The sequence below is a fragment of the Capsicum annuum genome, chromosome 4 (genome assembly GCF_002878395.1).
Source record: "Capsicum annuum cultivar UCD-10X-F1 chromosome 4, UCD10Xv1.1, whole genome shotgun sequence".
NCBI classification, from domain to species: domain Eukaryota; kingdom Viridiplantae; phylum Streptophyta; class Magnoliopsida; order Solanales; family Solanaceae; genus Capsicum; species Capsicum annuum.
Window position 1 is genome coordinate 94,747,849 of NC_061114.1, and position 21,623 is coordinate 94,769,471.

Here is a 21,623-nt window from a genome sequence, read left to right on the forward strand (position 1 = left end):
CCCAACGAGCCTCCCCCCTCTTCCCATTTTAACTCTGAAGATACATACCCTTAATTTAGTACTAGTTTAGTGTTAGGGGGGAATAAATCTATATACAATATTAGATTACAGTTCAGCATGACAAAAATCATATTTGTAATTTCTCCCAAAACATAATAATTAGGAAAAATAACAAAACCATACACCTTAACTTATCATATTTACTCAAATTTTGATTCTTATAAAGTAATTACAAAATTTTTAACTAGTTATGTATCTTCATTGGATGTATTGAGAGCAAATCATATATCTCGATAGACCCAAAATTTAAAAAAAAATATATCAGGAGCTAATTATATATCTCTACAAAGAAAAAATATATCTTCGTTGGATGTATTATGTATTTTGACAGATCCAAAATCACAAAAATATATCGAAAAACTAACTATGTATTTGTATAAAGGAAAAAATCTATTTTCATTGGATGTATCAAAGTTAATTATGTGTCTTGACAGACCCAAAATTTAGATTTTCAATAATTATGCAAAATATCGAGATTTTCTGTAATTAAATTTCAAACTATAGAGATTTATGTTATTTGCCCTAATAAATGAGTAACAATTTTTTCATCCATTTAAATTGTTGGAAGATATTAATCCTAATAATGTCTCCCACTTTGTTGGTTTGTTCCAATTTTAACTCCTAAACAACGTTTTGCTCCATAAATCCTACTTGTAATTCATCCTTCTATTAAAAAAAGACCCTATTAAAATAGAGCTTTCTTTTACTTTCAAAATCACAACACCAAAAAGGAACAAGAATAATCTATTTTCACTATGAAAATTGGTATAAGATTAGAGTAAAAATCTTAGGAGCTGAATTTATTTGTTGGTTAATATTAGAGTAAAAATCTTAGGAGCTGAATTTATTTGTTGGTTAAGTTCAATGAAAGTAGAATATTATTCAATTAATGATAATGCTCACCTATACCATATAAAGTTGTAGAGGACGGTCGTTGTCAAGAGCTCAACTTTCGTTGAGGTCAAATCCACGAGGAGCGAGATTTGGATTTCAAGTTTTATGAGTATCGAATTTACTAAAAAGATACCCGAAGTGTACATAACGTATAGTACATAATGTAGGGGGCTGGTTGGTTTCGAATAGAATCTTATCACTATCAAGTCAAGCAACGCTCTGTGATAACATTTTTTGACTTAGAATTCAAATTTGGAAAGATCTTGAGATTATGTCTACCTAAAGGCAATGTGTGCATGGGATCATGATGGTTTGGTATAAGTCATAATTGTTGATGACATGATAGGCTAGGTTAAGAGTCCTTGAGGCTAGTTTCTCAACAAGGCTTCACGGATGTCACTTCTTGACTCTTTTGAGTACCTAACGAGTATATCAATAAAATCCACCCAACACCTCAATTGAGCATCCCTATTTTTATTAGACGCCCATGACATAACCTCTTCTCCATATACCCTTATCTTTAAGATAGCAAAAGAAAGTAGGCTATATTCATAATTTTCCACTATTGCTTTGGTCCCCCTATAGCCCTCTTTCAATGAAGCTATGAGTTCCCAAAAGTTTACCCGCATCCTCCTTCAAGGATGATGAGAGATTTCAAGAGTTTGAAGTTTTTACCCAACAAACCCATTTTGGGTATTTGGGGTTTTCACCCACAAATTCCAACTATTTAGACTAAACAATAGTGGAATCTATAATCAACAACTAAGTATAATACAAACACATCATTACCCAAACACCCTTGTACCTTAGTTCAACATAATCCCAAGACTAAAAGATTTAGCTACTCATGAAGAAAACAAAGAACATATACCATAAGGATAGTTCAAACCATCCATTCTTCAAAAATACCAAAATCCAAGTCTCCAAATCTAATTACAAATCTTGCCCAATTTAGGATTTTTGCTTCAAATTCAAAAAATGTCTCAACAATGTGCAATACCCAAAAAAGAAAGAATTTAAGCCTATAAGAGAAGTTGGGTTCAGCTGGGTGAAACGATAAAATTGCCTTTGGTAAAATTCCCACTTATCTGCGATAGCAGAAGATTGTCCGCGGTCATGGTAGATAAGGACTCCACGATCGCGGCCTTTTGACCTGATTGATTGACCGCGATTGCGGTAACTGAGGCCTATTTCTGATCCAAGTCTTCCAACTGCACTTCTTTTCTCTCTTTTGATCCTTTTTAACTTAAGTCCATATCTTTCCATCTCATGACCTGTATGACTGCAAAATGTGAAAATTAGGGCATTTAATTACAAATTTGTCTCTCTTATACATTTAAATCATTGTAATGTACACGAATATTTAGTGAAAATGAGTGGTAAGTTCACCACTCATCGACACCCCCAACTTAAAGCTTTGTTTTTCCTCAAGAATCACTACCTCTTACCATATGACAATGCACATGTATTCCCAAATTCTATTACCTAATGATCACATTGACTTCAACTTGAGTACTACCACAAATAGCTCTTCACGTATGGGCAAAGCCATTTTAACAGCACCCCTCAACATAAAATGTAATTTTCAAAGATGCAAAAGACTCCAAAGAGCAACCATGCAACAATCACTTATACTCTAGAAATGACTCGCCTTTGACATAAACTACACTATACTTCTTTTTGCCTCATGTTTTGGGAGATGACAAAATCACCCATCTCAACTTATTCACATACGTCCTCACAATAAAGAAAATTTCACACACCAAGTTATCAAATATGCCATAAGGAATTTAAGTGAAAAACACTCTATTTCTCAAGAACTCTCGATGCTAACAAGTATCATGCCATAGGCTTGCCCCTATTTTCAATCTTCACTCCAATGAAAATACTTGGTTGGAAATCATGAAGGGCTTTTTAAGCTTGTAACGTAGGTTTGGGGTAGGGTGGGATATTATTTAGGAATAACATGGTTATACCCTCCTTGAACATTTACATCACACTATTTTATACAACTTTTGATCATGGACCACTTTTTTTGTTTTCACTTTTTTACACATGTGCCTACTTTTATTTCCTTGGTTCACCCATTTTCTTTTCATTTCTTTTTCTTGCACCCTTTGTGCCTCTCTTTCCTTTTTTGGATCCTTTCTTTGTATTATTTATTTATTCTCAATGCTTAAGCCTATAGGCACTCACTTACAACTTCATGGCCCAAAGTTACCTCTTTCAATCATCACCACCCCCAACATAGGATTTTAGCCTTAAGTTGCAATTTTAAGTCCAAAGAGGGTAGGGTTAAAAGAGGGATAAAATTGAAAAGGCTCACGACATGCAATGTGTTTGCCAAAGAAAGGTCTAAAGGCTTAAAGTGGGTAACTAGAGATAACATCTATGCAAGGGTGGACTTTTTTTTTTTTGGATAAAGTGGACTTCCAATGTCACAAAGATGGCCTAAGATCATCTCACCAACCAAGTAAAATGAAAATTAGCCTTGAGAGACTAATGAGGCAAGTTTTAGATGGTATAAGTACACATGAGATTTGAAAAAATGAGCTCACCACACATGACATGCAAATTCGCCAAAGAGGCTCAATTGTCCCTCCCGCTAGAGACAAAAATAGAGTATTTATCAATTTCCACAAGCCAAAATTTTTGGAGTCACAAAAAGAGAAATTTTTGTTACAAGGCCACTCATGTCCATACCTTTGATTTGTGGAAAATTTTGGATAGAGGGGGTGTTTGCTTTGAATTTGCACCATACACAATTTGCTAACTATGGAACTAACCCAAGCTTTTGTCTCACATTTTTTCTTTCTTATAGGCAAACCATATGGCTACTTAGACTTCGCCATAGGTATAAGTGCGATCCCAAATTTAAAGTTCCATAGGTACTCAGATGCCCCTTCTATTTATGACCTCGATGCCACGGGCACTCAGAATTACCCTGAATCCATGGATCAAACCCAATCACAATGTTTTTCCCTTAAGAATATCATCACTCAATCTATCATAGGGAAAAGCTCATTTGATATTACCATAAGTAAAATAAAAATAAATTAGAAATCCAGGAAGAAAATTACTAATCCATGAAAATATAGGCACCATTAGAGTGCCCGAATATTACAACCCAAATAAAAATAAAAATGACCCAAAAGAACAGAAAAACATCAAGAAATATCAATGATACAGACCCAAATTGAATGAATGTGGAGACAGGCACCCTCAACTAAAAATATAGCATTGTCCTCACTGCATAAACAATAAAGTATAAGGAGATATAAGGTTGCTCCATGAAACTGCATAAAGAGCAGCTATCACTCTCAGTCTCTACATCGTCATCGGCCTCCTCAGGATCGGACCAATCAGCTGGAGCCTCATCATCACTCTCCACTCAGGAGGATAGGAGTCTATCACGGGGTTTTAGGACCTTCCATAGGCCCTTAACACCTTACACATCTTACTAAAGAGCTCATCTTTCTTCTTCTCCCCTTTTACCATTTTCTCATGTGCAACTCGAAGATCACAATGTGACTCCGCCAAGTATGAGTAGGCTCTCTCAAGCCTAGAAATGGTAGCTCCCTACTTCTTTTGGTCCTCTCAGTACTCTTCATAATCAGATCGAGACACATATAAATGGCGGGTGGTGGAGGGCTTTCCCGGTCACTGAAGCAAACCTGACATGAATATCAACTCTAATATTCTTAAGAGGCCCAGTGGTGGATGGCCTACAAGACTCAGGCTCCTCACATGTCGACTTCCCCAAATCGATATTCCTCTTCTTGTTTTTTCTCGGTGCGCCCTCTCCTTAAATTTTCAAAGAATAGATGGAAGTGCCAGGGCGCACCCAAGTATCTCCAAAGTATTCCTCAACCTCAGCACTCCCACAAAGATCAATAATCAAAGAGGGAAAGAAGATATATTTCCCACCCTAGTTCTTGAAGAATTTCATGTTAGAAACCACGAGCTGACCAACAGTCAAATGAATGTCGTTTAGAATGCAAGTGACTATCTGAGCCCCCAAATCTGGGAATACGGTTATATGGGTGCAAGGGGAGACTTGACTATATATGATGTTAAACCAAATCTTAGACTCTACAGTGAAGTCATACATGTAGATGTTACTTTTAGTTGCCGCCCATAAGAGATTCTTCCGAGGCAAAGTCTTTCTGCCAACCAACATCCTAGCTCACACCCTTTTTCTTTGAACTCACCCATGTTTACATTTGGGAGCCCATAGATATTGTTTATTTTCTCCACCCCAAAGTCTATCTCTTTTCGCCAGATCTTGATAGTTGTTTGATGGATTCGAGAAAGACGCTACGCTAAGGCTGACATAGAATTCATGAACCTATTGCTCATTAACCTTGCAAGGATCTGGGGTAAAATAACGCCATCTCGTGGCCACAAACCTGTCATGAAATGCCGAAAGCTTTTCTGGAACATTCTCCAAGCATATTTCTCTCTCTAGGAGCAACTTTGTCCTCGAAAGATCACCATAGTAGAGAGTGTGGCACTCGGGTGCCATGAATCAGATGTGGTCATATTTTTCTCTATGAGATTATCTTGAAAAATAACAGACAATACAACAACATCATTTATTGACATATTCTTGCACAAACTATTCTATGTTGTCCTCTAAAGCTCACTGGATGGTTACTTGGTAGTGTTTGGACAAAAAATAGAAGTGCAGAATTTTTGACATAGGAAGAAAATCAGCCTCGATCGCGGTCCCGATGACTGTGATCACAATTTTTGAGACCAGTTTCAACCTAATTTTTCAATGTCCCAAAATTCAAATTTGAAACCCAAAGCATGTTCTATAACAAGGATTTATACTAAAAGCGTTTAACTAGATTACTAGGTACTCGATTATGCCCCTATAATGTAAAAACCATTAGTGAATACTCATTCGGACAACCTATTGAGCACTTGGTGTGCACTCTTTATTTTTGTCAATTCCACACACAATTTGGGTACTCAAAACTTTTCCACTCATGTACACACCATATTCTAGCAGCTAAACACCACACAAGTACAATTTATGAAGTATTTAAGCATGAAAAACATAATTTCAGGCCTTTTCTATGACATGTATTCTATGGCCTATTTTCCACAATCAAGGCATAGATTAGAGGCACCTAACAGATAAGTGATGCAAGAGGGATGTAAGGATGTTGTTGGAATGCTCATAATTTGGCCAGAACTGGGTCCAATTAGAGAGAAAAGTTGAGAATAAAGTGCTGGGAGGAAATAGGGGTTCGAGTGGTCATATGAATGATGTGACCACGATCGTGGTTAGTGTTCTGCGATCGATGACACGTGGGTGACCGCAATCGTGGCCAATGTCCCGTGATCGCGGTAATTGGGGGAATTTCTGGTCCCCTATTTTCCCCTGTTCAACTTATTTCACATTTGGATAGATTTTTCTCTAATCAGTTTAACATGCAAAAATTTCACACTTCCCTTTTTCAAACTTATCTAACACACTCTATAGCACTATAAATGCATGGGTTATTTAATTTACAAAACTAAAATCTACACTATAAAAAATAAAAATAAAGGATGCGAGCCACTTTTGTGGCATTTGTCGGTTGCCTCCCACATAGCACCTTAGTTTATGCCATGGAACGACGTCTTCCTTCTTTCTCAAGTTGGGTTCAAATGTTCTCGCTCATTTATTTCTTCAATTTCACCATCAATCACTAATATCACTTGAAGTTCCATGGGTTTTTTCTTTATTTTGCATACACGAAATAAGACCTCATCTTCTTGCACTCTAAACCTCATCTCACCCAACTTTAAGTCAATAATGGCTCTTTTTGTGGCTAAGAAAGGTCGACCAAGAATGATGGGAACCTCTTGCTCCATTTCAGAATATAAAACCACGAAGTCCATCAAAAGTATAAATTTGTCCACTTTGACTAGAACATCAAACAAAATCTCGATCGGCCTCTTGATAGATCAATCCGCTATTAAAAATCGCATAGATGTTGGAGTTGGGGTGTCCAATCTGAGATTTTTATAAATGACAAAGGGCATAAGGTTTATACTCGCACTGAGGTTACATAAAGCTTTCACAAAAATATGCATTTCGATGGTGCAAATGATGGTAAAAGCTCTAGGGTCTTTTTTCCTTTCTACGATTTTTCTAATCATGATACCACTACAACCATGGATGACTTCGCTCGTGTCACCTTCAATAAGCTTTTTCTTTGACATCAACTTCTTCATGATCTTAGCATATCCCAGGATCTATTGGATCACTTCAAGTATTGAGATATTGATAGAGAGGTTGCTAAGCTTGGCCATAAATTTCTTGAGTTTATCACCCTCATCTTTTCTTTGAAGCCTTTGAGGAAACGAGGGAGGGAGTTGTATTGTAGGTATTAAATCATTTTTTGGTTTCTCATTTTCCACCACTTCTTCATCAATTTTTGCCAGTTCCCTTTCATCATCATCTTCTTCTTGAGATTGTGGTGGCACTTCTTTTGACTTAACCTTAGATATCTTTTTACCCAAATCTTCTTTTAAGTGATCACCAAGGGTCTTCCCACTCCTAGTGATTATTGCTAAAACTTTAGCTTCATTCTTCGAGTTTACAATAGTGTCACTAGGAAGACTACCCTTTGGCCTAACATTCATTTGGGTGGAAATTTACCTGATTTGGTCTCTAATTATTTTACAGATGCGGAGTGGGACAACACGGTTTGACTAAGTTTCAAAAAATCTCCTTTCAGCTTATGAACCATCTTGCTTGTGCCTTTCACCCTTATCAAGATTCTCATCAAGACATCTTTGATTTTGAATTTGTCGGGATCGATGGTGCTTGGGTCTTTGTTCTTTGTTCGATCATGGGGTGGCACATAGCGCTCATAGTTACACTCTCTATCTGTCCAATCCCTATCACGATCACGATCCGTCCAACCTTGATTCCCACATTGCCTTTGATAGGAGGGGTAGGAACCTCCGAATAGTTTACCAATTATCGAATCTCCTCATAAAGATTTTTAGCCTCTTCATCATCCTCATAGGCTTTCGATGCCATGACATTTACCACTTTTGTGGGTATAACTATCACATATTTTGTCAAAAGCTCTAATTGAGTCTTCATTTTTGCCATATTCTCCTCTCTTTCTTCATCTCATTTTCTTTGTTCCTTATCAACCAAAGATGTAGTGGGAAAACTCTTAGGAACCTCGGTATCTTGAGTATGCCATCTATAGTTTTGCTTGGTAACCTCTTCAAGCAAATTCATCACCGCATGATAATGGAACTTCACAAGGGAGCCCCCCGCCACATTATCCAACACAGTTTTATTTAATGGATTAAGGGCTCGATAGAAGATTTGGAGAAGCATTTTTTTTTGGACCTAGTATTTTGGACATTGCATTACTTTTCTATTGAATCTTTCCTACACTTCATATAAAGGCTCTCTATTCAATTGCCTAAAGTTGATGATCTCATCCCTTAATTGGAGCATTTTGGATGGTGGGAAATACCGGTCAAGGAAGGCCATAGTGAGTTCGTCCCAAGAAGTAATTGAACTGGCCGAAAGAGAATGGAGCCATAATACTACCTCACATGTTAGAGAGAACGGGAAAAAGCATATACGATGGACTCTTAGGTTATGTGTGCAATATCAAATAGAGCACACACCTCTACAAAATTCTTCAAATAAAGGTTGGGGTCCTCATAAGCTTTCCCCCCAAAAGTCCCTTCATTTGTAACATGTGCAACATGACGCTTGTGATATGAACGACACCATTCCCATGAGTAGGTGGGATACGGATGGCACTTGAACAACCAACATCATTGAGTTTTTCTTTATTATCAAGTGGGCCGCCAAAACACCTGATGTGACTAGCATTGTTACTCATTGTTCCGTGTAAACTACGATCACTTATACAAAAATAAAAACAACAACTAATATAAATAAAAAAACACTACGGATATATCCTAAGTAAAAATTAACACCACACAAGTGAAATCTAGATTTCACTACCCGATAACGGCGCCATTTTTGTAACGCTCACATATACCATATAAAGTGATAGAGGACGGTCATTATCAATAGCTCAACTTTCATTGAAGTTGAATCCACGAGGAGTGAGATTTAGATTTCAAGTCCTATGAGTGTCAAATTTACTAAAAAGATACCCGAAGTGTACACAACGTAAAATACATAATGTAAGGGGGGTTGGTTTGGAATAGAATCTTATCAATATTAAGCCAAGCAACAGACTATGATAACACTATTTGTCTTAGAATTTAAATTTGAAAAGATCTTAGGATTATTTCTACCTAATGGAAATGTATGCATGGGATCATGATGGTTTGTTATAAGTCCTAATTGCTGATGACATGGTAGGATAGGTTAAGAGGCCTTGATGCTTCAAAGATATCACTCCTTCACTCTTTTGAGTACCTAACGAGTGTATCGATAAAAGCCACCCAACACCTCAATTGGGCATCCCTATTTCTAGGAAGATGCCCATGAATAACCTCTTCTCCATCTACCTTTATCTCTAAGATGGCAAATGAAAGTAGGTTATATTCATAGTTGTCCACTATTGCTTTGGCCCCCTATAGCCCTCTTTTAGGGAAGTTATGGGTTCCTAAAAATTCACCCACATTCCTCTTTCAAGGATAATGAGAGCTTTCAAGAGTTTGAGGTTTTCATCCAACAAACCCATTTTGGGTATTTGGGATTTTTATCCACAAATCCCAACTATTTAAACTAAACAATAGTAGAATTAATAATCAACAACTAAGTATAATACAAACACATCATTACCCAAATACCGTTGCACCTTAGTCAACATAATCCCAGACTACAAGATTTAGCTACTGATGAAGAAAAGAAAGAAACATATACCATAGGGATTGTTCAAAACATCCATTCTTCATAAATACCAAAATCCAAGTCTCTAAATCTAATTACAAATTTTGCCCAATTTAGGGGTTTTGCTTCAAATTCAAAAAAAATCTTAACAATGTGCAATATCGAAAAGAGAAAGGGTTTAAGCCTATAAGAGGAGTTGATTTTAGTTGGGTGAAATGAAAAAACTGCCCCTTGAGCAAAATTCCCGCTTAGTCGAGATCGCAGAAGATTGTCCACGATTGTGGCTATCGCGACCACAGTAAGGACACCGTGATCGCAACTTTTTGACTTGATTGACTGACCGTGATTACGGTCCTCAGACCGTGATCGCAGTAACTGAGGCCTATTTCTGCTCTAGGTCTTCCAGCTGCACTTCTTTTCTCTCTCTCAATCCTTTTTAGCTCAAGTCCATATCTTTTCATCTCATGACCTATATGCCTGCAAAATGTGGAAATTAGTGCATTTAATTACAACTTTGTCTCACTTATACATTTAAATCATAGTAATGTGCACGAATATTTAGTGTAAATGAGTTGTAAGTTCACCACTCATCAATTAACATTCTCATTTATATGAAAATTGGTTCTATGCAATCTTTACAAGTTCTTAAATTATTTAGTGTATGGAATGAGAATACAAATTGATATCTATGTCAACAACAAGTCTGCTGATGTGTGAGCAAAAGCTAACATAATTAATGCTTTTTAGCTCAACATAATTGTGAATTCTGAAGCAACTCTTGTTGTTTTGATGTGTTTGCTCATGATATTACAGTAAAAGGCTGAAGAAATGGAAATTAACAAAAATGGAGCAAAAGAGTTAAAAATCTGAGCAAAAGAGAAGAAAACATGGCTGATGACATCTGTGATAAGTCATCAGCTTTGTGATAGCCTATCAAAAGCAGCGTCAGCCTTAACTAGGGAATTGAATTTGAAAAGCAGTTCTGACGACATCTGTGATGTGGCGTTAATTGGGTGATAAGGCATCAAGAATGGCGTCAGGCTTAAGCAGAAAATTAGCGATAGGAGAAGACATCTGACGACGTTGGTGATACGCCATCAGATCCTTGACACGGCGTCAAATCCTTGATGCGATGTCAGAGTCATCATCAGCCTATGGCAGAGAATTGGAGAAACTGGTGCAAGTCTGATGCCATCCGTGATAGGGCGTTAGACTCTTGATGCGGCGTCATCTTGGGCGTCACCTAATTCGAGAATTAATTGAATTTGCTATTTTATTTCCTTAATTAGGCTTTAGTATAAATAGCATCTTTTAGGTTTTATTCGGGGAGTTCTCTTTTTTTAGTTTTGGAGAGTTTTATTTTCTTCAACACTTATCAACTATTTGTGGATTCCTATTTTCGGGATTAAATTGAAGAAACTACTTGTTACTTTTCATCCGTTCGTAAGTTTATCCTTATTATCATGAATTTAACTTTGTATTTTGTTCATCAAATCATGAGCGGCTAATTCCATTAGCCGAAGTCATGGGACCCATGGACAAGGGTTTGATAGGTTACTAGGTATTTAACAGATTCAAAGAGTAGTATGACGTCTTGAAATTCTGTTATTTTAACTGAAATCTACTGGTTGCAAACATTAGGTTATGCCTTAGATTTTATTTGCTTCTAATGGAGAAATAGACTAGAGGTCGTGAATTATCAACAGGGACTCGGAAGCTACCAACCTTCTATTTAATGATCAATGTCGTAACTGGATTGATCTATCTGAGATAAAATCCTATTGGAAATAGATAGGTTATCTAAGTTTGAGAGAATTAGATGATAAATTATCTGGTGAGGTCGAGAGATAAGTCAGATAGTATCATCGTCAGGGATATTCAGCTATTTCTACTTACTTCTAACGGTGTCATTTCTGATAACGCTTAAATTACACTCTTAAATGGGTGTAAGCGATCGTTGTCAATATAAAACCCAACTAGGTTGGGGTCGAATCCCACAAGGAACAATGTGAGTAGCGATTAAACTAGTTTGAAACTAAAGCTACAAGTAAAATTCAAACAATTGATATAAAAAGATAAAATGGGGGTTTTGGAGATTAGCAAATAATTTTTTTGGTCACTTTCATTTCAGTGTTTGAAATCAGTCTAAATGGGAAACCAGAGTTATGTTCACCATAGATTTTAGGAATTGACAGCCACTAGGTAATGCTTGGGATTCTTGAAGTAAGTAGAAACAACAGAATATCCCTGACAACGATACTATCTGACTTATCTCTCGACCTCACCAGACAATTTATCATCTAATTCTCTCAAACTTAGATAACTTATCTAGTTCCAATAAGATTTTATCTCAGGTAGATCAATCCAGTTACGGCATTGATCATTAAACAAAAGGTTGGTAGCTTTCGAGTCCCTATTGATAATTCACGACCTCTAGTCTATTTCTCCGTTAGAAGCAAATAAAACCTAAGGCATAACCTAATGTTTTCAACCAGTAGATTTCAGTTAAAAAAACAGAATTTCAAGACGTCATACTACTCTTTGAATCTGTTAAATACCTAGTAACCTATCAAACCCTTGTCCATGGGTCCCATAACTCCGGCTAATGGAATTAGCCGCTCATGATTTGATGAACAAAATACAAAGTTAAATTCATGATAATAAGGATAAACTTACGAACGGATGAAAAGCAACAAGTAGTTTCTTCAATTTAATCCCGAAAATAGGAATCCACAAATAGTTGATAAGTGTTGAAGAAAATAAAACTCTCCAAAACTAAAAAAGAGAACTCTCTGAATAAACCCTAAAAAATGCTATTTATACTAAAGCCTAATTAAGGAAATAAAATAGAAAATTCAATTAATTCTCGGATTAGGAGACGCCCAAGCTGACGTCGCGTCAAGAGTCTGACGCCCTATCACGGATGGTGTCAGACTTGCTCTAGTTTCTTCAATTCTCTGCCTTAGACTGACGATGACTCTGATGCCGCATCAATGATCTGACGGCGTATCACCAACATCTTCAGATGTCTTCTCTTATCGCAGATTTTTCTGCTTTAAGGCTGACGCTATTCTTGACGCCTTATCACCCACTTGACGCCATGTCAAAGACGTCGTAAGAACTGCTTCTCAGCTCCAATTCCCTGGTTAAGGCTGATGCTGCTTCTGATAGGCTATCACAAGGCTGGAGACTTATCACGGATGTCGTCAGCCATATTTTCTTCTCTTTTGCTCAGATTTTCAACTCTTTTGCTCTATTGTTATTTATTTCTATTCCTTTAGCCTTTTACTGCAATATCAGGAGCGAGCACAACAAAACAACAAGAGTTCCTTCAGAATTCACAATTATTTTGAGCTAAAAAGCATTAAATGTGTTAGCTTTTGCTCACACATCAACACCCTCAACTTAAATCAATTGATTATCCTCAAGCAACAAACAAACTAAGAGTATACAAAGTACAAGTTGGCAGCTAACTATTCATATCAGTTCAGAATACATGCACCATCTCCAAGGTCAGTCAAATTAAGAGCAACTGTGTCTATTATTGAAAGCACCCATGCAACTCACGAGGATCAAGATATGGCAAGAATTTTAGCAATAGCAACCCAGCACATACCCAAATCACACTATCCGAATAAGACAGTGATTAGCAACATACCTAGTGTGCCCTCACAAAAAAGAAATCCCTTTTTCACTCATGTTAGAATTTACATACATAAACACAGGGATAAACACCAAACTCACTCTCAGAATGAATTTTCAATATTACGCATCAAATCCCATAGGTTTGCCCTTATAGTTAGTACCTAAGTCGTTAGACAGGTCAGTTAGGATCACTATAGGGATTTTCTTAAGCTTGTAACATAGGCTAGGGGCTAGTATGATATTCATGGATATTTCAGAGTGACTATGCCTCCTTGACACTACACTAAACTCTTGGGGTTTTAAATCCCAACCTTATTTTCGTCCACTCTTTTATTGATCACACATGCTTAAGATGGGTGCGTTCTTTTCAATTATCACATTATCTTTTTATCATCTTTTACACAACTTTCTCATTTCTTATTCCTTTTTCACCATACCTAAATTTTTTTTGTTTCTTTTATTCTTCCTCTCTTCATACTTATTTTGTATCACACACCCCAATGATAGCCACCCTCAACTTAGGCTGTTTTCTTAAGTCAAGGTGCACAGTATCTAAGGAGGACCAGGGATAAAATAGGTTTATTGTGATGTAAACGGGAAGGTGAGAGGTGTCGTAGAAAGAAATAGGCTAATTAGAATCAAAACAGGGATCAAGAGATATTATACACATAAGGAAGATCATTTTGGCTAAAGTGGGCTAAAATAAAAAATGGCCTATGATCCTTTTCTAACTCCTATCCTATGACCATGGCAAGACTAACAGGGCAAGTTCTAGATTCAACACACAACGGGAATTGAGTAAGACCTTACACACATAAGGCACACAAGTATCTCGTATATCACTACATATCCAGTTCATGCACTTATTTAACAAAGGTTATTCAGTTGCCAGACTAATACCACAAAAAGATACACCGTGGTCACAAATGGATGCAATTTATATAGTAATACATCAGACCAATGAGAGGTGCTCAAAAATATAAAAAATAAGTTAAATGCCTTAGTTACTTGTATTTTTCCTAGTCAACTACAACACATCACAAAACAAGCGCAATACGCCTAAACATGTCGGTTCTACTAGTAACAAGACTCCAGAGAAAAGAAGCACGACAACAAAAACCCCAGGTGGACATCAACACCCACAAGTAGCTCCAACACCCTCAACTTAAAATCATGCAATGTCTCCAATGAGTCAAACCAAAACAAGAGAGTTAGAAACATACCTGTGGCACCATGGGTGCGAAGATCTGATATCAATGACATAATACGAATACAAATAACAAAATACCTTGGGTTGCCTCCCAAGAAGCGCCTAATTTAGTATTGCGATATGACAATATCCAGTCATCCTTTGTCCATCCAGTTTGACGATTTAAATTGTTGGCCCATCTTTTATTTTTTACATCTTTTAGGTCCGTTGGGAAAATGTGAGGGCATGATAAGAAATGTTCTATCACGCCACTTCGAAGACTTGAATCGCTTACCCAATTTTCCATCGAAATTTTGTGTGGGCTCATTGGGCAACGATGAGGATCTTAAAAAGCCACTAAATGGATATCGATCTTGAATGTTCTTGGACTTCAAGACTGGGGTTGTAGTATACCCTTTTGGAAAGATAAACTCCAAAATGTAAGAATTTTCCTCGTCATTTTCAAAATTCATCATTTTCTTGGGTGGTTCGACTTTCTTCACATCCACCAAGCATAATATTGAAAAGTGGTTCAAATGAGAACTAACCTTCAATTCTGGAGTATCTTTTCTATTAGTATCTTTACCCGAAATGGACTAGAGTCTTCATAAGGATTGTTCTTGATTTCTTCTTTCAATTCTAGTACCATTTCCTCATCTTTGGCATCTGCGTTCATGAATGGTTCAGTTGGTTGGGAAATCTCCAATGGGAGATCAACATCAAGCTCATCATCAGTATAGGATTCTTGCTCCTCATCTTCACACTCTTCCATTATGTTAAATGATTCCACAGATAAGATATCATCTAAACATAATATAGAAGAATGCTTTGAATAATTGACCTCTATATCCTTCTCTTCATGAATGATCGTCTACATATCTTGACGTATATCACATACGATATCATATGTTTCTTTCTAGAGATCCAACATTCGTTGAAACACAGCTTCAATGCCACTCTTATCGGTGCTTCGTTCTTCCTTTTCTTGACCATAAAACCTATCAAACTCATAAGAAAAACTAGAATTTGGGTTAGCGCAATAGGGGGAGGGGGCATTTGGGTAATAACTCCAATGTCCTTCTCGACTGCCATATAAAGAACAATCATACTCCCGGTAGGATGGAGATGGTGCACACATCTCTCTCCGGAGAGCATATCTACAATCTTGCCAAAAGTGAAGTCTATCACAATATGGACATGGATCATCAAGATAAGATTTCCAACCACCAAGCTCATGTTCATTCCATGATGCCATAGTAATAAGTAAACTAAAATAAAAATATACCTAACACAAGAAATAAAAGAAAACTAAAAACAAATATTTACAAGTTTGAATTCAAGCTAGTAGACTAAAATTCCAAACCAACTCAATACGCCAAATTGTTCCCCGGCAATTGCGCCATTTTTGATAATGCTCAAATTACACTCTTGAATGGGTGTAAGCGATCGTTGTCAATATAAAACCTAACTAGGTTGGGGTCGAATCCCACAAGGAACAATGTGAGTGGTGATTAAACTAGTTTGAAACTAAAGCTACAAGTTAAATTCAAACAATCGATATAAAAAAAATAAAATAGGGGTTTTGGAGATTAGCAAATAATAATTTTTTGGTCACTTTCATTTCAGTGTTTGAAATCATTCTAAATGGGAAACCAGAGTTATGTTCACCATGGGTTTTGGGAATTGACAGACACTAGGTAATGCTTGGGATTCTTGAAGTAAGTAGAAGCAGCAGAATATCCCTGACGACGATATTATCTGACTTATCTCTCAACCTCACCAGACAATTTACCATCTAATTCTCTCGAACTTAGATAACTTATCTAGTTCTAATAGGATTTTATCTCAGGTAGATCAATCCAGTTACGACATTGATCATTAAACAGAAGGTTGGTAACTTTCGAGTCCCTGTTGATAATTCATGACCTCTAGTCTATTTCTCCATTAGAAGCAAAGAAAACCTAAGGCATAACCAAATGTTTGCAACCAATAGATTTCAGTTAAAACAACAGAATTTCAAGACGTTTTACTACTCTTTGAATTCGTTAAATACCTAGTAACCTATCAAACCCTTGTCCATGGATCCCATAACTCCGGCTAATGGAATTAGCCGCTCATGATTTGATGAACGAAATGCAAAGTTGAATTCATGATAATAAGGATAAACTTACGAACGGATGAAAAGTAACAAGTAGTTTCTTCAATTTAATCCCGAAAACAGAAATCCACAAATAGTTGATAAGTGTTGAAGAAAATAAAACTCTCCAAAACTAAAAAAAAAAAGAGAACTCTCTGAATAAACCCTAAAAGATGCTATTTATACTAAAGCCTAATTAAGGAAATAAAATAAAAAATTCAATTAATTCTCGGATTAGGTGACGCCCAGGCTGACGTCGCGTCAAAAGTCTGACATCCTATCACGGATGGCGTTAAACTTGCTCCAGTTTCTTCAATTCTCTGCCTTAGGCTGACGATGACTCTGACGCCATGTCAAGGATCTGACGGCGTATCACTAACATCATCAGATGTCTTCTCCTATCGTTGATTTTCCGCTTAAGGATGATGCCATTCTTGACGCCTTATCACCCACTTGACGCCACATCACAGACGTCTCAGAACTGCTTCTCAGTTCCAATTCCTTGGTTAAGGTTGACGTTGCTTCTGATTGGCTATCACAAGGCTGGCGACTTATCGCGGATGTCGTCAGCCATGTTTTCTTCCCTTTTGCTCAGATTTTCAATCCTTTTGCTTCATTGTCATTTATTTCCATTCTTCAGCCTTTTACTGCAATATCATGAGCAAACACATCAAAATAACAAAAGTTGCTTCAGAATTCATAATTATTTTAAGCTAAAAAGTATTAAATGTGTTAGTTTTTGCTCACATATCATCTGTTGTAACTATTAATTGAGTTTAAAATTGCATAAATTTTGAAATTGAAATTAGTATAAAAAGTGATTACTTTTTATTCTTACATGTTATTAAATGATTTAATGTAGGAAATGAGTATACAAATTGATATTTATGTCCTCAAAAAATATTATGAAATTGATATAAAATTGATGCTCTTCAATTTTTATTTATACCTAAATAATGTAGTGAATGTAATATGTATTCAAACTGATTTTCATATAGTTCTATACTAATTTCTACACAATGCATTTTGTGTATGAATTATGAATAAATTGGAAGCAATTGTTTTTTCAATTTTAGAATATTTTTAGGGTACAAAATTTGGTAGTTGAATTTTATTTTTTTCTTTAATAAAAAAGGATAATTATGTGGAAAAGAAAGAAGATATTTCTTTTTTTAAAAAAAAAAACTTTTTGAATAAAGAGGGAAGGTGGTTGTTGAATGGACTCCTTAATTTTAGCCGGTATATCTTCCTTAAAATATGAGCTTCTTAAAAATGATTTAAAAATTAAAAAATATTTTCTAATAATATTTTATCAAAACTGCTACTACTTATAATTAATAATTTAATTTTATAATTATAAAAAAGTAGACTTATAACCCACAATAAAACTTTTTAAAAGTATACCAATGATAATTTTCCTTTAGTGTAATATATGTGGGTCAATCTAAACTTAATTTAACTAAATTATGTGGTGGTAAATCATTAAATTTATATTTCATAAAACTATAACGACGCACTAGCTTATGTCTGTACTGCATGTATGATGAATTAGGAATTTTATACTCATAAGTAAAGATTATGTGTAATATAGTGGTCACCTACATACTAGCTTATGTCTGTACTATATGTATGATGAATTAAGGATTTTATACGCATAATTAAATATTATGTGTAATATAGTGATCATCTATACTATAGGGATTCACTAACAACGTGCATGTGTCCCTTTAGTAATAAATGAGTTAAATTACGTATCATTTGATTATATTTCATCGTATTAAGATAGTTTATTTTAATAACTTTTGATCCTTTGATTAATGCTAAATTTAATGTGATCTTTTAATATTTTATTAATATTAAATCAATTACAATATGTGAGAAGGAGAAGAAAAATGAGAAAGAGGAAGAAGAAAAATTCATTTAGGTGAATAAGATAAAAGGGTCATTAAGAGATAATTTTTATTTTTTAAAATTTTGCATTTAAATAAAAACTCCACATAAGTAAATATTATTTAAAAATTAATTAAATAGGTTGAGTGACTTTTTTGAGTAAAAATGTGATAGTTGAGTGATTTTTGAAGTAACAATAAAAATTGAAAAGTTTTTTAGAATAAAAATTCAAAATTGAGTGATCATTTGAGTTATTAACTCAATCCATGCATATTTCATTCGGGATAGGAAATGAAACAAGAATGAATGTGTTGCTAATTGAAAAAACATATAATATAGAACATACACAATTAATCTTAACATATAACAGAGAGAAATTATTCTTAGAAAGAGCCTTAACATAAAATGAAAATATATGTATTAATGAAGATAGTAGAAGGATGAATGTATTGCTAATTCAAACATATATGCTACTGCTGTATTTTTTAAATAACTGTGTTTTGATACCATTAGTAGGGGGGTGCGGATAACTAACTTGTGAAATAGATCTATTATATGTATAATGAATCTATTTTTCTTTGTGCGTGGAAATTTCTTAAATTTTGTTTCAATATCTTTTAATGATTTATTCTTTTCGTAAGATGTATTCATTAATTTGTGTAGTTTATTATCCTATTGAAATTTTAGCAATTTCTGTGTAGTATTTTATTCTGACTTTGCTATATTCAATGCGTAGGTTTATGTTCTTTATCTGATTAACTAGTATTTGTTGTTCATGTATAGGTAATTTTTCATCTGTATTAAATAATTTTTCGTATGTATTAAATAAATCATTATCTGCATCTAAGGTTAATTTCATGTTAAGTAATTTTTCTTCTACTTGTCTTTTTTCTATTTCAAGTTGATTTCTGTAATTAACATCTTCATATATCCAATTTTGCCTTTCTCTAATTTTTTTATATATTCTAACATTTATTTATTCTGAATAATATCCATCTGAATCTAAGTAATATTGATATTCATAATGTATGTGTAAGTTTTCTATACTGTTTAATAATTCTTTCTCTTCATAATCTTGTAATTTTTTCCATATTATTTTCTTTATGTCTATAATTTCTATATCTCTAAGTATATATAGGATTAAGACTTTAAGATTATCTATCATTTAAAATTGACTAAATTTTTTATTATAATATTTTGTAGTTGTTTGTTTTAGTCTTAGTAGTTTTTGCATATTTTCATTAAAAAATTCTATATATTTTATATCTTTAGTTTTCATGTATTTGTCTAAATTTACTTTCATCTGTTTTTCTATTAACTGTATGTTTCTCATATCTTTTTTCAAAAATTTTAGATATATGTAATTTATCATGGTAAGTATTTGTAAGAGTAGTTAGGTAGGTATGGTATGTAATTTATTCTAGTCATATAATATTTACCAAATGCTTTTTCTAATATGATTTTTCTTATATCTACTACTTTTATATCCTTAAGTGCATACAAAATAAGTATTTTAAATATATCTACCATCATATCAGATAAATAATTATTCATTTTCATAAAATTGCTATTTTCAAAATATTCCCTTCAATCATGTACATAACAAAATATAGTCATCTTAGATTACTATATACTAGATTATTCTTAAATAACATGTTCTTCGGTCACTATTAGCATGGTAATTTGGATACTTTTTCCTTAAACAACGCCTCTACTCTGGTTACTTCCTACCATGGCTTCTTGCCTCATTGGTTTCACCTTTAGGATGACATAGTTCTTAGGAATTTTTCTCCGTTTCCACTTTGCTAATAAACTTCTTAACATATTATTCTTCGAATAATTCTACTATAAAGTAACTAACATGAATTTATTTTATCATACCATGATTGTTGGGAATTATGAATTTAGCTATTCATAATCATAAATAAATATACCTGTTCGAGTAGGTTTGATATTTCTAAGGTTTGTTCCTCCATAGCTTTTTCCATTGAAATAAATCTGTTTTTTAATAACTAAGCAAAATATTTGTTGTGGACAGGAGAGAGTTTTTGCTTCAACACATGAAGACTTGCTCTGCAATGCCTTCGGTTCATCTTATTTATAAACTGAATCTTTACAAGAGTATTCACATTTCTTTCACGTTTCTAAAATTAATCTACAAAAAAGTCTCCTAATGAGACAAAAATTATTAATGCCTAAACTAATAGTCAAAAAGCCTAAAAAGTCTAAAAAAGTCTAGAACCTAAAATTTTAACCTATACAAAATTTTTCAATACTTTACGTAAAATAAATTGTGAAAGTCTACATATTGCTTTCACAATTTAATATCTTGTCTTCTATTATTACTCCGTTGATATCTTCTCGTTGTCGTATCTGCTGCTTTTCCATATCTCTATTATTGCTTCTTATCTTGTATCTTTCAGCTAGCGTTCTTATCTACTTGGTTGATTTTTCTTCTATTCTAGCTGAACTTCTGGAATATCATTATCTCCTCCATTACATTTTGAACATTTATGATCTGGATATTTATGTCCAATTGTCTTGCAATATCTGGTTAATAATTCTTTTAAAATACATTTTTCTCTGATAGCCCTGGCGATAGGTTCTGTCTCTGGTTTGAGTAACGTCAGAATCCATTGCCGAATAGTTTCCATATCTGTTTCTCATAATTCCTTTGAATTTGAATATATTAGTACATGATTTCTTGAATAATAACTCCATATAGGATTTTGGTTACAGTACGTGTTCGCTAGCTCTTGCAAAATTGTAGATAGTCCAATAATCCTCTTATTCGCATAAAATTTTGGTATCTCAATTCTAGGTATTTCTGGTTGTGGAATAATATCTTGTGGTATAATCATATCTCGTGTCATTCCTATCTTTACAACTTGTATGAGTTTTTTAACTTCATCATATAATATCTCTGCTGGTGCCGTGTAAATTTTTATAAGAAATAGGGTACCTTT